Source organism: Lupinus angustifolius, chromosome LG04 (assembly GCF_001865875.1).
Source record: "Lupinus angustifolius cultivar Tanjil chromosome LG04, LupAngTanjil_v1.0, whole genome shotgun sequence".
Lineage (NCBI taxonomy): Eukaryota > Viridiplantae > Streptophyta > Magnoliopsida > Fabales > Fabaceae > Lupinus > Lupinus angustifolius.
This window is the reverse complement of record NC_032012.1, coordinates 23,129,434-23,146,214: the sequence shown is the minus strand read 5'-3', so window position 1 is coordinate 23,146,214 and position 16,781 is coordinate 23,129,434.

The following is a 16,781-nucleotide window of genomic DNA, read 5'->3' as shown; positions in this document are numbered from 1 at the left end:
TATATATATTTATATTTGTGAGGTGAAATGACATGGCCAATATTTTATAGTTGAGTTTTAAATCCTGTAAGTTAATTATCGGTCCCATTATTTTATATTTGAGTTTTAAGTCAATTTTGAGGACTTAGCACCAAAATGTGTATATATATATAATAGTTTTGGGTTTGGGTTACCCGAAACCCAACGGGGTCGGAAATGGTAGTACTATTTTTAACCTCATTTAGTTTGGGTTCGGGTTTTAAATTTCGGGTTTAAGTAAGTACAAACCCGACCCACCCCGTTGTCATTCCTAGCTGTAAATATAAATTATTACTTCACTTTCATATAAATGTAAGAACTTAACCTTTGTTTGTAGGGTGAAGTTTGGAAAGAGAGAAAGAGGGAATAGAGAAGTTAAAGAGAAATGTGATTTTTCTCCCATTTCATGAGACTAAGAGGGGAGAAAGAAGAGAGGGAATAAAAAAGTGTGTGAGACATATAAAAACTTTTTCCTCTCTACTTTTTTCTTTTTTTTATCAAACAATACAAAAATCTCATCTATTTTTGGTATTTTTCTTTCTTCATACTATCTTTCTCACTTCTTTCTCTCTACCCATAAAAAAGAGGAAAAAAGTATTAGCTCATAGAGCACTTCAAGAAAGCAATACCAACCAATGGTAATTAAATAAAATGAATTAATTAGTACTTTTTATTTAAATTTAAAGAGCACTTAAAAGATTATGTTATGAGAACTGAATTGGGTAGCTGGATTGATCCGATCATTAACCATATTTACAAAAGATCCCAATTTATAGTCATAACCGAATGAAATGTTGGAAAAAAAAATTATTTTACGGTCATGTTAAATACGAACTCTTGATTCACCTTTTTAAAGTAGAACAATACTTCATTATTTTGTTTTATTTTGCTCCAAAAAAAAAGTATGCAATATTAACTGATTACAATATTATTATTTATATAATTATGCATTCATATAAAAATATATATTTATGTCTAGATACGTGAAAATAAACTCTAACGCTCAAGTTAATATTTATATATTTATGTTCGACAGAGAAAGTAGAATGATATACATGCATCTCTTTGTGGGTGGTTTAACCTATTTTATACCGTGTGTGAAGTAATCTACACTTTATGTTGAGGATTGTCACCATAATTGATGACACGATCTATTCATTTCCAGCCTATTATTCTCATAGATTACCTTTTTTTCTCGGGAAATGTTGTGAGACTGACATCTCATCATATGGCGTGGTCTTGCCTTTAGTGCGAAGGAAATTTTCGAGCATAATAATCGTTGACCTGGCCCGAATCTTTCATTGTCGTCATTCTTGATAACTAAGTCGATCCTCTGAGCAATTGACCTAGCCTTATTTGGTTGGATATTAACTCCATCTCAGTCACTCGTCAATATTGATGAGTCTTGCCATTTGGTTGGAAGAATAGTTGTGTTTTTTTATAAAAATTGGTTGTACATTATTAAAATTTATACTTATGCTAGTATATCAGCTAGCCCAATTTTCATGTGAGTACTACTGATTTGTATTATTATTCATTTGTGTTAGTGAATAATAGTTAAATATAAATGATGAATAATAATAAAAAATTCTTATATTGTTAATTTATACATTTTTCATACTAATATTCTTCTAATGTGTTTACTTATACTACATCACTTATATATATATTGATATTTAAATTATGTCTATTATTTTAAATCAAAATTTAAAAACTTAAATATATATTTATACTTTACTTTTCAATCATATTATTATTTATTACTTTTTTCCACCACATATTTATGCACAACTTTAAACGAAGTGAGGAATGAACAAATTCAACCAAAAACACTCAACTTACATGATGAAGTGACAAAAAGAACCTTAAAGAGAAAATTGATTCATAACTTTTATTTTATATTTTACCATTTGTGATTGATTAATGAAAAATACAAATAATCATTTAAGAGTGTCATGTCCTCACCCATAAAAAAGAAAAATCCATACGTGTCATTTAATCTTCACTAATAAAGAAGGGTTTAAAAAAGAAATTAAAGACACCAGTTTTACAAGTAATTGTTGTAATAATTGTGTAGATTTGCAAACCCATACATTACTTGTGTTGGGTAAATATTACACATCCCGAACTCATTTTCTATCTCGAATCAATCAGAATATTATTTTTTATTTTCTAAAATTTTATTTTATTTATGTAGTAATATGTGAATGACTCAGGACAAAGAATGAGACAAATTGGAGAGAGGTGATTCATATCCTCGTCCAATTATTTTACTATACAATTATTCTAGATATAAATAAAGTGTTGATTTAGTGACTAAGTTTTAAATAAATCAAAATGTCAAAAGTTTGATTACTAAAAGATACTACCTATTTTGGAGATAACTAATGAAAAGATGAAATCATTTTCAACTAAAAATGGGAAGAAGAAAAAAAAATGGATGAGAGACGAAATCTTGAGTTGGGTGGAAGAAAGATTTTGAAGTACAGCTGCAAAGTGAAAAAGGTATATGAAAATGACAGTGTGGAGAAAGGAGTATTCCATGCAACCTAAAATAGAAGAGTCTCACAAATGTATTCGTCCGAAATTGAAAGTTGAAAGAAGAGTCTAACTTTTGAAAATGTGTATTATATTAATTTTAATTTTTTGTGTGGGGTGAAAGTAGGAGTTAAACCCCAAAAAACAAAAGAAAAATACATTGAAATAGAAAGTAGAAACTATATGGGGCAAAGAGACCCAACCATATCCATAGCAATAATCTTGGCGAGCCAAGAAAGAATCTATGTGACCCATACCTCTTAACTTATGCTCCAATTAAGATAACCAATTTAGAGAATGATTCCATAGGTTATGTTTAGTTCTATAGAAAATAGGAGAAATGAAAAGGGATGGAAGAAAAAAGGAAGGAAAATTGACTTTTCCCTTGGTAGACAAGGGAAAATAGGAGGGAAAGAAAAAATATGTAGGCATATGCTAAAATATTTTCTTCCTAGATGAGAGAGGAAAACTCATGGAAAAGAAGATTTTTATTGAAATGACCATAATATCCTTATTTTATCTCTAAACTCTCACTTTTCTCTTATTCTCTCCTTAAACTCATTTTCTTATTTATTTTTTCTCTCCTCAAATTCATTTTCTCTTCAAACAAGTTTGTTAGTAGAGCAACAAAGACAAGTATAATTTTTATAATCTAATTCACTTTTTTACTTTTCTATTTCTAAATCAAACAAATATTTCATTTATTAATTGTTCTAATTCATGCAACCTCATTTAATTTTTTATCTTTTTTATTATTTTTTATTTATTCCAATGTGAAAGTCATTTTTGGGAGAAGAATATTAATTTTTTTACAATAACAAAATACATTTGTTTTTTTAACTAATATGATTATCTTTGGAAAATTTATGGTTTGTTGAGTGATATATTTGTATTGTTCTTTTTTGAAGTGTTTTTTCTTTAATTGATATTTTTATTACTCACGTCATACACAAATCAGTATATTTAGATCTTTTTCTACATAATGACTTGTTTGTAAAAATATTTGTTTGATATTTGTATTTCTTGTAGTTAGTTTGGTCAAATAATGAATGTACCTCCTACATTTCGTACATACTAAAAATAAAGTAGTAACAACAACAATGTTTTAAATGTGACATTTTTTATATGGGGGCATTTATGTAATTTAACAAATATATATTTTCTTTTCCTTTCACCTTTTGCACAACCAAACAAGATTATCACTTTCTTTCCTTTCTTTTTCTTTTTCAAGGATGATATGAATTGTTTTTATTTATAACATTACCAACAAAATGTATCAGTTGAGGAATGAAAAAAGATTTTTTTATCAATAATAACTGAAACCGCAATAAGGCACTATGATTTTATTTATTGTCACTTGAGAAACGAATCTATGGCACTACTTCAACCTTTGGTGTGTTTTGCAAGTATCTTAATTTTCTAATGAAAATGTTGTTAGATTTTCTTGTTTTGTTTTTAGATTAGTTGGAGTTATTATGTTTTCTAATTTTCTTATCTCAAATATCCGATAAGCAAGTAGAAATATAACATGTTATGATATATTTATATTTTAAATTACAATGAAATAACTCTACATTGAAAGTAAAACTAAAAAATAATTACCGAAGAGAGTGCTTGTTGTCTCTAGGGATGCATATGTTGTGATAAAATAAAAACAAAAGTTACAAATTCTATTTGGGCTGTGGCAAAACCAATGGATCAGGCCTATTTTAGTAGAGTAGACATATGTCGTTTATAATATGGGCTGGGTTTTTACACCCCACAGAAAGGAATCACGGCCTATTATATCAATTGGAAAATTTAAAATTGTCTTCAACATAAAACAAACCTCTACTAATATATTTCAGTGCCCTGAGATTATATTAGATACTTAGATAGACTTAAAAGACAATTATTTAAGTATTGAGAATAACACTTATTGAGAAGAGTCATATATTATAAATAGTTTCTTACACTCATAATGGGGAAGAAATTTTTTTTTATAGAGATATATCTAACACATCTTATTTGAAACGATAAACGTATTTATGTTTTTATACTATTATTTAGGATTAAATTTTAATATATTATCACAGTTTTATTATTTGTCTCTATGTTTACACATAAGTATTTCTTGTGAGGGATAAATTTGGTTGTTCAAAAATATAATTTCATATAAATATGTATTTTTATTTTTGAAATTGAATTCCGAACACTCATATCGAATTACACGGATGTTATTATTTTATTTTTTTCACATGCATAGTTTCATATGGACTATAATTTATATGAAATTTAATTCAACATCCGTATGGAACTATACAAATGTATTCTGTATAGTTTTTAGGGATATGCATATTTTTCATTTCTTAAATTCAATTCTACGCCCCATATGTATGAAACTATATGAATGTGTAATTTGTAATGAGAAAAATACAGGGAAAAGTGCATATAGCCCCCTAAATTTTATGTATTTTTTAAATAGATACTATAAATTATTTTTTCTTTCCAATTACCTTTTAAACTTTGTTATTTTATGAAATTAGTCCGTGTATAAATGTATTGTTAAACTACTCATGAATAATAAGAAAATTGTTGGGATGTAACTCAAAATAAGTGGTATCTTTATTTTATTTTTGTAATGAAACTTTAGTAACTTTTACCTGCCCTATTATTTTCGGGGGCTTAAAGCCACTGCTGTGTTGATTTTATGTTGGAACAGTTCTGCAGAGAATGCATACAATAACATAAGTAGAAGGTGAAGGAATAAATACTTGAATTACAGAAGTTCCTAACATGAAATGAAACTCTTAAAGGAAACGCTTAAAAATAAATCAGTATACTCATTATATCAATCTAAATCATTTTCAATAGTAATTTAATATCACCTCCACATTACTACTAATATCTTGTACTATTGCTGAAACTTGTGACGAATTATATACTCAGAGAACACTTGAAATGTCTACATAGATCAATAATAAAATAAACATTTTAGAACCTCGCTTATATCTAAAAATGGAGGTAGGGTGAGGACTTGTTATTTAAGTAATTTAATATTATTTTAATGTAAGGACCAATTTCATCAATAATTAAAGTTTAAAGGGTAATTAGGAAGAAAAAATAGTTCATAGTATCTATTTGCAAAAATCATGAAGTTTATGGTGTTTTTATACACTTTTTCCAAAATATAAGTGCATCACACACTATTCATTTTTAATCATTATTAAATATTAAATAAAAGTAATACAAATAGATGATAAATCATATATATAAATATCTACATAATTAATGCATAGACATTATACTCTTTTTTATTTAGTTTATCTATATAGTTGCTTTATGAACATTTTTTATGAAATTTATTCAACATCTATATGGGGATTACGCATATGTGTTGTTTTTTTTTATTTTTCTTCTTCATCCTTATAATAAAAAAGGAATCAAGTTAGTGAAAGAAACTAAATTAGCATGGGTAAATGTAGTTTAGGGGGCTTTTCATATAAAATTGGATATAACCCCTTATTTGTGGAGTATAAAAAGTTCAGCCCAGAAGGCCAGAACATAACCCACTCACTATCTCTTGTGAAAAGAATAATGAAAATAAATAAGCATGTGATTTTTTGTACTATCAAAAATATCTTATTGTTATTTTGTTATATAAGAAACTAATTTTTTTGGGTGTGTCCTTCTCAATAAGTATCGTTCTCACGAATCAAACATTTGACATTTTGGTCATCCTAAAAATGTAACGGACTCTACACTGTTCATATCAGTGCAGTTACTTTTTCTATTTCAAATGATTAAGCTGATGCATGGGATGACTCGCGTTCTCTGCTATCGTACCCATTAAGTCTTTAACAGAAGGATGGCGGCTAACATGAATTGCGAAAGTTAAGGTGAGTAGGTGACAAATGCATATGAAAAGTGTTAAGGATTTGCGACCATTTCGGGATTGTGAAATGTCTGCTGATTTTGTTGTTACAACAAGAAAGGAACAAAAAAACCAATAAACTAACGTATACTTCTACATAAAGAAAATGGAGCATATAATAACATACGCCTGAACTAATTCAAACGTTGAAATACCATCATTCGGGTCCAAGGATGTATGAAGTGTTTCACACTCATTCTGCATTACCAATGCTTACGAAATTTGTCTACCCAACTAATGGATTTAAGCCTTTTTACTCACTCAACTCATTGGGCTCATAATACACTATTTCGGGTATTTTCCACTGTGACATTCAGATATTCAAATTATATTATGGGCAAGTAGAAACACAACCCTTAGTAAAATAGGGAGGTTTAGGAGAATGCTACTTGTTACAACTAACTTAAAACTTATAAGTGAACTAGAAGCTTATAAAATTATAAATTGGGAGGGAAACTAAGAACTCATAAGAAAGTTAGTGTATGCAAAATAAAATAAGTCACGACGTATAAGTTATAAGGCATATCTAAGTGATTTATCATATCAAATATGGAGTTATGATTAGTCACTCCATAGATTAATAAGCTCATTTATTAAATACTTTCAAGTCACTTGTTTTTGCCAAATAAGTTAGTTACTTATAAATCATTCAAGGTCTTGCCAAATACATCCAAAGTGTTTTAAGAACACTTATTACAAAAATTATATTTTCAAAGATTAAATCTTCAAATATATTAAGAGTGTAAAAGTTATATATCCTCTATAGTTTGATTCCTGATAGCAACACTTGTTATGAAAGACAACCACAAATTTTAAAAGAGATTAATTATTTATTCAACAAAAATAAAGAAATTTCATTGGTAGTACAAAAAAATACACGTCTCCACCCAAGTCGATGTTATACTTTCCTTTGGTTGGTAAGTATTTTCTAGTGTGAAGCAAAGAGGAGGGTACACCAAGACTGGAATCCTTTATCCCAAAAAGTTGATGTCCCCATATTCCTATCGAATTGTATTCCACAAAATAATATAAAATATTGATTTATTTTTTTATAACTTTTTCCCCCCAATTAAATGATGCATTTTGATTGGCATGAGACACCATTGAGGACACCAATGAGGACATGAGATCTCCATCCGGGCATGCCATGCCACTGCATGACTTACGAGGCTACTAGGTTATTTATGTTATGACATGTCATTGTCCAACAAGTTGCTGCCCACATCGTTGTAAAGGACGAGGATCACCTGTCTCAAATTGGTGTCTTCATTCTTGTCTCAACTTGATGTCTTCATTCCTGTCTCACTCCACTTATATTTATACATGTGGATTTAATATATTATTTTAATAAATAAAGTTAAAATAAAATATTATTTTTGACTTATTGGCAAAAATTGATCTGAAACATGATACATGAACTTTCTAGGGACATAGGATTCCGTTCCACATTGCAAAACTAGATGGGAATCACCTGTCTCAGTCTTATGTTTGAAACCCTGTCCCCTTCATCAATTAAATATGTCACCTCATTTTATTAGGATTTGCTTGTTGTTCTATTTTTATTCTTTCCCCTCCTCATTCAAACTCAACTAAGGAACTTTACCCCTTCTTCCATTTCGTTTTTACTTTTGCCCAAGAACGGGAACCTTTTCATCCCTTCCCTTTTATCTGCTTTTTTTTTCTTCTCGTGACAAATTTGAGAGCAAATGTGGATAAGCATAAATAGGTCAAACATTTGTTGCCACAAGCATAAGATTCACAGTTTAGGTATAGGTGTTATCATATATATCATGGTTTGTTTTTCAATGAGTTGCTCTTAATCTCTTTTAACGTAGAAAACCATCCGGCGATGATGGTGGCATGAAGCAAAGTGAAATCTAATGGAAACAGAGAGAACTAAAAACAAGGAATTTTTTAAGAGAAAGAAAGTAGTAGAACCATGTGAGAAAAATATTGGATAATGGATTATGGACCAAAACCATATATCACTACTAGATTTAGGATTTAGAACTTCCAAATTGGGAAAGAGGTAAAGAGGTTCCTCCATTGAGTTTGGATGAGGAAAGGGAAAAGAAAAATGGTAAAAATGGAACAACGAGCAAATTTGGATAATTTCCTAAGAAAATAAGATGACATATTTAATTGATGAACTTAAGATTGAAAAACTTTTTTTCTTTCATGATTTAGGACCACAAGTAGTGCTGACAAATTGGAATTTACAATCTCAAATTCTAATTCCAATTTTTTTAATGTCTTCGCTTGAAGAAGTAATTCCACTTCAAGAAATAACTCCATTTGAATGTACAGGTTGCTAGAGAGAAAAACTAGCTAAAATGGTGCCAAATCCAATAATCATATTCTTTATTTCAAAATAATTTTTGTTGCTGGCACTATGTTATTATAATTATAAAAATTAAGAATTCTGATTCAGTTGTACGGACAAATAATGACATATTGGGAGTAGGAGTTTACACTTGACATTTAACGGATAACACGACAATAGATTTATATATATATATATCATAAACTACTAAAACATTTTGAAGTTAATATTATAAGTCCATCTCAAAATACAAGATATTTTGTTATTATTATAAGTCAACAGATAACATTGAATATATTATTAGACTAATTCAGTTTTTCCCTTCTTTTGTTTAGTTATGATGTATCACAGCTGTGCATAATACAGTATCCAGATGTTATCGTAAAATGTACGGTTAATGTTTTGTTATAACGGTGAGCATGACCCGACCCTATCCACTTACCCGACATGACCAAATTATAATTAGGTTTGAATAAGATCGGGTTTGATCGGGTTTAGGGTCGGTTTTGGGTTTAAAAAATATATCCAATTAATATTTAGGGTCGGGTAGGGACCAAACATGATCCGACTCATCACGTCCTATGATCACTCGCTCATCATGTATGTATGTGTTTTCACTCAAATATATATAGAGTAATGATATCATCTTGATCGAAAGTATCATTTATTCTTTAATTTTTCCATAATATATACATTATTAATAATATATATACATATATCATTTTACATATTCATAATAATAAATAATATTGCTATAATAAAAGAAATTCACATTTCTAAAAAGGTTTGGTTAATAGTGTAAGATTCATTAAAGATACTCACTATTAGTTTTTAGTTATAATTCTCATACCTCTACTACTCCCATTCGAGCTCATTCTCCATCATTTTCTCTTCCCATCCCTTCTACAAAACTCTGTGAGAAAAACTATCTTACTTGGAGCCAATTCATGCTCTCTGTTCTAAGATCCAACAGAGCCATAAGGTTCATTCACCCCACTAATGCCCCACCCAAATTCTTCTCTCACTTTGACAATATTCACCATCACATCAATCCTACATTCCTCAGCTAGGAAGAGCAGGATCAAACTGTCTTTGCCTGGATCCTCAACTCCATTTCTGACTCCTTACACACAAGAGTCATTAGGTGCACATCATCTTGTCAATTGTGGGCTGAACTTCATACCTTTTGTAATGCTCACACCAAAGCCAGAAAGCATGCAACCCAGGGCTCAACTATGCACAATTTCTCAAAGTAACGACAACATTTCAGAATATTTCTCTAAAATCAAAGCTATAACTGGCCCACTTGCATCTATGGAACCCCTATATCAATTGTAGAACACTTAGACTACATTCTTGATGGATTAAGTGAAGAATTTCAACCTGTCATCACAACTATTTAAAGCCAAATTGATCCACCCTCTACCAATGAGCTTGAAAAATTCTTGCTGACCTTTGAATCAAGACTCATCAAGAACAACCACAAAGCAGTATTTGATGCTTTGTCAGCCAACATAGCCACTATTCCAACACCACACCAAGCTACTGAATATGGACCCAATCCCATACACTTTAACCCCACTTATCCTCCAACAACATCCCCTCCCACCCACAGATATGACTCAATTCCCCCTTCCTTTAATGATGGATTAAGAGGGGGTACAAACAAAAGAAATGGCAAATTCAATATGGGTAGCAGACCCTCTAGCAGATATGGCAGCAACTTCTTCCATACTCAATGCAACAGACCTAGTCATGATATAGCATGGTATTTCTTTGTCCCATACAACATCCCCAACCTCTATCCAACCTACCCCTACCCATATCCTCCCTCTTATTTTACCAACTCTCAATCCAACTACCCTAGGGGACCCAGACCTGACCATAACCTCTCCAAATCAACCAACTCTCACATTGGCCAAAACTATTCCATTCCCTCTTCACCATACCGTCTTTACTACCAATCACCTATGCCTACCCACATACCCATTTTCCCACCCTATCCCTTCAATGGCCCTCAACATCAACATTCATCTGGTTACCCACCCTATGCCATGAATGTCAGCACTAGAGACTCTGATTCAAAGCACTCCCTCTGATTCCCAGATTCAGGTGCCACCAACCACATCACCTCTGACCCTGCTCTTGTTCATCACACTGTAGAACAGTTTGGTCCAGAACACCTATATATGGGTAATGACACAAAAGAACCCATCTCTTATAGGGAACCACTACATTTTCTTCTCCCTTAAATCTTCACATATCTGTATCTTTACATAATCTTCTACTTGTACCCACAATTACTAAAAACTTAATTAGTGTCTCTCAATTTGCCAAAGATAACAATTGTTACTTTGAATTTCACCCTAATGAATGTTTTGTGAAATCACAAGGTTCTAACACCATTCTTCTCAAAGGATCAATCACCTTAGAAGGTCTCTATGCTTTCCAGAGTCTATTCCCACAAAAGTCAGCATGTTATGCCTCCATTCCTAACTCAAATGACCAGTTCAAATCAATTGTCATAGATAGTTTAGCATCTACAAATTGCTCTACCCAATTTCTGTGGCATTGTAGGCTAGGACATGCACACACAACTATTTTAACCAATATTTTATCTTTGTAAAATTCCTCACTCAAATAAAAATGCCTCTGATTTCTATAATGTCTGCTGCTATGGCAAGTCTCATAGGATTCATTCTCCTAATTCCATTACTTGTTATTATAATTCCTTTGATTTACTTTATCTAGACTTATGGGGACCTGCACCAGTTCACTATGAATCTGGTTTTAAATACTATCTGTCAATAGTTGATGCCAAAACCAGACATACATGGATATTCCTACTCAAACAAAAATATGAGACCTTAATCATCTTTAAACACTTTATGAAATTGGTTCAAACTCAATTTAATAAAATCATCAAAGTTGTCCAAACTTATGGGGGGGGGGGATGAGTTTAGACCTTTTACATCCTATCTCTCTACATTAGGCATTTCACATAGACTATCTTGTCCTCATACTCATCATCAACAAGGAACAATAGAGAGAAAGCACAGACACATAGTGGAAACATGATTAACCCTATTGGCCCATGCAGGATTACCTCTCACCTTTTGGGAATATGCCTTTACTACTGTTGTGTTTTTAATTAACAGACTCCCCTCTGCCACCCTCAACAACAAATCTCCCCATTACCTCTTGTTTGGATCCAACCCTGATTACACCTCTCTAAGAATTTTTGGGTGTGCATGCTTTCCTTTACTTAGGCCTTACAACACCCACAAACTTGACTATAGATCCACTGAATGCACCTTTCTAGGGTAATCCTCTATGCATAAAGGATATAAGTGTCTATCCAATTATGGGAGGATATATATCTCTAAAGATGTCAAATTTAATGAATTTTCCTTTCCGTTCAAAAACCCTACTGAACCATCTTCCTATATTACCTCTGAAAACCAAAATCATATTCCGCCTTTCCCAAACAACTTACCCAATCACAACTACACCTCTCACACCAACTATACCCCTACAAACCCTAATCCCTCAGAAACAACACCTGCCCATAATTACATTAATCCTGCTCAAAATTCAACTCCTTCCTTTACACCTATTTCTAATCTTGCTATTCTCAATGGTCCTATCAAACCCTTATCCTTTGATTCATCCACCACTACTATATCTCCCTTATCCTCTACCACTCTTCATCCTTTTTCCTCATCTACTTTGATCCCTGAACCACAACCTTCTCATCCTATGATAACAAGGTCCAAGGCTGGCATAAATAAATCCATTTTGCCTAATCTTGCAAGCCTTTTTCTGGTCCATTCTGAACCCTCTATTCCCAAAGAGTCTATTCTTAGTCTAGTATGGAAAAGGAAAATTTCAAGAAGAGTATGATGCCCTTCTTAAATTAGGAACTTGGTCCCTGGTTCCCTTACCTCCACATTCAGGATTAAATAAAATCCTAATAGCTCCATCAACAAATATAAAGCCAAGTTAGTTGCCAAAGGCTTCCATCAACAACCAGGAATTGACTACAATGAGACTTTCTCACCTATAGTCAAACCTGTCACCATTAGGATACTCCTCACCCTAGCTGTCACTTATGGATGGGCTATTCAACAGCTTGACATAAACAATGCTTTCCTAAATGGTGTCATCAATGAAGATGTTTATATGACTCAACGTATTGGCTTTCAAAATGGTGATAAAACCATTGTATGCAAGTTACACAAGGCACTGTATGGTCTCAAACATGCTCTTAGACAATGGTTTGAGAAATTTAAAAGCACTCTTCTTCAGCTAGGATTTCAAAACAGTATATGTCATAACTCTTTGCTCATCTCTCTTACTAGTACCTACCAACTCTTTGTCTTAGTCTATGTGGATGACATAATCATCATTGGGTCATCAAACTCTCAAATTGTTGCTCTTGTTGACAAACTAGGCACTGCTTTTGCTCTTAAAGACCTATGAAATTTAGACTATTTTCTAGGCATTAAGGTCAAACACCTTCAAGATGGATCTCTGTTTGTCACTCAAACTAAGTACATCAAAGATCTTCTAAGACAACCAATATGGAATCTGCCAAATCTAGCATTACTCCTATGGCAACCACTTGCAGGCTATCCAAAACTGAGTCAAAATAATTTGACAACCCTACTTTGTATATATCAGTAGTTGGAGCTCTTCAATATGCTACAATTACTAGGTCTGACTTAGCTTACAGTGTGAATAAGGTGTGCCAGCTTATGGGTAGTCCTCTTGAACAACATTGGGTTGTTGTCAAAAGGATCTTGAGATATCTACAAGGAACTCTCAGTTTTGGCATACATCTCAAAGCTGTTGTTTCAGCTTCCTCTCTTCCTATAACTCTAACAGGTTTATGTGATGCAGATTGGGCTACTGATCTTGATGACAGAAAATTTGTATCAGGGGCTTGCTTGTTGGGCCTAATATGGTTACTTGGTGGTCAAAAAAACAGCAAACAGACTCCAGATCTAGCACTGAGGCTGAATATAGAAGTCTTGCCCTTGCTGCTCAAGAAATGATCTGGGTTGAGTCTTTACTTTCAGAACTCAAGATTCCACATCAAATCCCTCTTATTTTATGTGATAACCTTAGTACTGTGCGCATGTCTCACAATCCTGTTCTTCACAACATAACAAAACACATAGAACTTGATCTCTTTTTTTGTAAGAGATGGGATTCAAGGCAAGTCCCATAAAGTGAAATACATCCCCTCTGATTTTCAGATAGCTGATGTGCTCACTAAACCTTTGGCCACTGATAGGTTTCTAACTCTAAGAAAGCAACTTAGAGTAGTTGACTTAGTATCCTTAGTCAACTACCCTCAATTTCAGGGGGTATATTAGAGAATAGAGTTAGTTAAGTTGTATTGCTGAAGCAATTAACATGTGCTAATTGTCATTTGCACATGTAGAAAGTTTGTTAGAATCGGTAACTGCATTATGCAGTTACTAGACTCATTTAGTTTTTCTGTTTGCTTTCCCTTTATTTAAAAGGACAAACTTATCCATTGTAAAGTGTGGGTTTCAATTCAATAACACTCTTCTTTTCATTTTCATATTTTCTTTTACCTTTTCACATAAAGTAATCTCACATTTGTATTCCACGATGCTATCATTTTCCATTTTGCTTCTAATTTCAATTTTGTGACTCTAAAAATGTGTTCTCTGGCATCTCTAAATATGACTTCAAACTAGCAGATCTAGTTCTTATAAATAAAGAAAAATTATAAAGAGATTCTGCAGTTAATTGATTTAACAACATGGTGTTAATAAATTATAAAGAGAATCTAAAAAAAATTGAAGTTAGATTCTATTCCCCTAGTGATTCGTTTATTGGTGTCGGTTTGACCAAGATAAAATGAAGTTACGTTGCACGTATAAAGATTTTTTAAGTGTTTGATAATTGATACATAATTAATTATTATGCATTAACAATTAAATAAAGATGTAATATTAGGGATTTTATTCATATCTGCTCATACTTATACTTATATTTATGTATATGTTAGGTACTTTAAAATTTGAAAATTTTCAATGAGAACTAGGTTTTGGACATTTTGCAAGTCATATATTTGTTGCCACGAATAGAAAGGAAACAAAAATAACGTTACTTTAACAAAGTGTGCAATGTAACCACAAAAATCTAAACAATCAAATTTAACAAGTAATTCCCTGTGTCGTGGGTAAGCACATGTACATGTATCACTATGTCTATATTCACATGTGGATACTCATTTAAGACCTGCACATACTTGTGTGGATTTTATTGGTAGGCATCCATAAGTTCCGATGTTTTTGTCATCTATATGTAATATATATACATTATTAACATAAAAATGTATACAAAATTAACATATATAACTCATACAATATGTTTACGGGCAATTTTTAAATACAAATGCACGATATTTTAATCATTAAACTCAAATAATAATAGGTGTTAAACAACTTATAACATTAAAGATAAAATTGGATATGGTTGATTTTATTGATTAAGGATAGTCACCAAGAATACCAATATAATCATTATCTAACCTTAAGCAAGTATGGCAAGTAAGTTGCACATGACTCAGGCTTAATGAAAGTCCCAAAATTTATTACTTTACAACATATAAGTTTTATTTTGTTAGTTTTTTATTCTTATTACTTTCACATTACAAATTTTTAATTGCTTTATTAATTATTATTATTATCTAGAATTTGTTCAAAATTTTGTCGACTACTTGACTATACTATTGTTATATTATTATAATTGATGCAGAATTAAAATTATTGTTCACCTCGAATATACAAAATATGTGATCATTCAATGTCCATCAACAAGGTGACAAAAAAAATATATATATATTAAACTTATGAATAAGTAACAATTATAAATGAACAAGAAAATAAATGTACCATGTGTATTTTTTTTGTTCAAATCTTAGTTTACTTTTTACATGATTAAAATACTTTATTAAATAAAGGAGATTCATTTTTTTGTCATAATGATTTTAATTTGAATTACTATATTCGTTTAAAACCTAACATACACAATTGACATATTTTTTTATGATAATTAAAGTCCTCATTTTTTCTCCCACGTCCCACAAAATATCAAGATGACCCCGTACTTAGGAGATGGTTAAGTTATTTAAATGTGATATTAGAGGTTAATCCCTGCTTTGTATAGTATATGAAAAAATCTAGTTGGTAAGTTAAAATCCATTTTAATAATCTCGGTTTCTATTAAATGAAATTAGACTTTGGATCTTTTCCTTAAAATAATGATTTCAGTAATAATATGCTGTTAACTTTAGGACAAATGTATTTTTTTTTGTGTTACTAAAAATATTTCTTCACATTTTTTGGATAAAGAACTAATCTTTTTAGGATGTATAGTTCTCCCTACCAACAAATATCACAATCAAAAACCAAATCTTTAACATTTTATTCATATTTAAAATCTAGTTAAATATTACACTACTAAACTAACACTTTATCGTCTTTCAACTTTGGAAAAATGGACATGCATGCTTCGATAGCTTGGTGGGTCTTAAACATGTTATAAGCATTATTTTTCCTAGAAAAAGTTGTACATATTCCGAGACAAATATACTTAAATTTTTTTATTATCATTAATAACTAAATTTTAATTAAAATTAAATATTTAATATATTGTTAATATTTTATTCGTTGTTTTTATATATTTAGTTTCGAAGTCGTTCTTTAGACAACTATCCCATAAAAATGTTTGAAGTACATATTTATGACATTAATAACTACAACAATGGCATTCTGATGCCAATAAAGAGACAGAGTTATAACTTGGTCTACTTTTTTCCTATCCAAAACAGTAGGAAATTGCTAAATGTGTACTATAAATTTTATACAACAAGATTCATTTATAATCATGTAAAATATAGTGACACTCTTACAAAAGAACCTCGATTTGGTTAAAACTAGGCAATAG